Below are 957 nucleotides of genomic sequence, written 5' to 3'. Positions count from 1 at the left end.
ACCAAGTCAAATAGAGAAACAGGCCAAGAGAGGCAAGTGACTTACCAACGTCACACAGAGGCTCTGGGCCTGAGCTACCTGGGAAGGGTGGGGTCCCAGGCTGACTAGAGGACCCTGGTTGCAGCTAGTGCTGAGCCAGAACTTCCCACAGGGGAACTGGGGCAGGTCTGCGTGCCACAGTGGACTAAGCAATGAGAAGTACCCCCAGCCCAAGAGATGAACATCTGGAAACTGATTCATAAACCCATCCGGAGGCTCCCGTGGGCTGGGAGCCAGTTTGAGGCTGTAACTCATACTAAAAGTGTTGTTGTCTGCTACGCTTGTGCCCTATTGTGTGGTTGGAGGATGGGGATGCAGCCTGAGAAGTCATTGACAACCTGTTCTCATCAGCCACCTACCTGCCTTCCCACCAGCTGCCTCCGTGGTGGTCTCATATCAGGTGTCCCCTCTCTAGACCCCAGGTCAGCCCTCACCTTAAAGCTAACTGGCTTTTGTACCTACCTCTACTGGCACAGAGAGGAGTCAGGTGGGGTCCCAGTCCTTGGGATCCCCCAGTTTAGGACTTAATGGCAATCATGGACTGGTAAATGTTAAAACATTTAACTGACCCTCCAGGTGAGTGAGGGGAACCCCTGATTTGTAGCATTGCCAATTGCCGTGGTACAAACATTCCTACAATGGCCAATTTCAGGCTACCAATATAATGTCAACCTTCTGCAGAATTCCTGAGAATTTAACAATTGGCTCTTGCAAACAGTACAGATGGTTCCAACACGTCACTGGACAATGTTTAATGGTTGGGGCTGTGGACTCCCAAGCTATAGTTTCTGGGGAAAGCAGTTCATTGGAAACATCCAAGTGCAGGGTGCATCCTGGGCAAAGACATGGGGCCAGGGGAGCAGGGTGTGCAGGAACTGGGAGCAGGCTGGGCAGCTGGTGCCCAAGCTAAAAGCAGGA

This window comes from Myotis davidii, unplaced genomic scaffold (genome assembly GCF_000327345.1).
Source record: "Myotis davidii unplaced genomic scaffold, ASM32734v1 scaffold169, whole genome shotgun sequence".
NCBI classification, from domain to species: Eukaryota; Metazoa; Chordata; class Mammalia; order Chiroptera; family Vespertilionidae; genus Myotis; species Myotis davidii.
Note: the sequence above shows the minus strand (reverse complement) of the source record.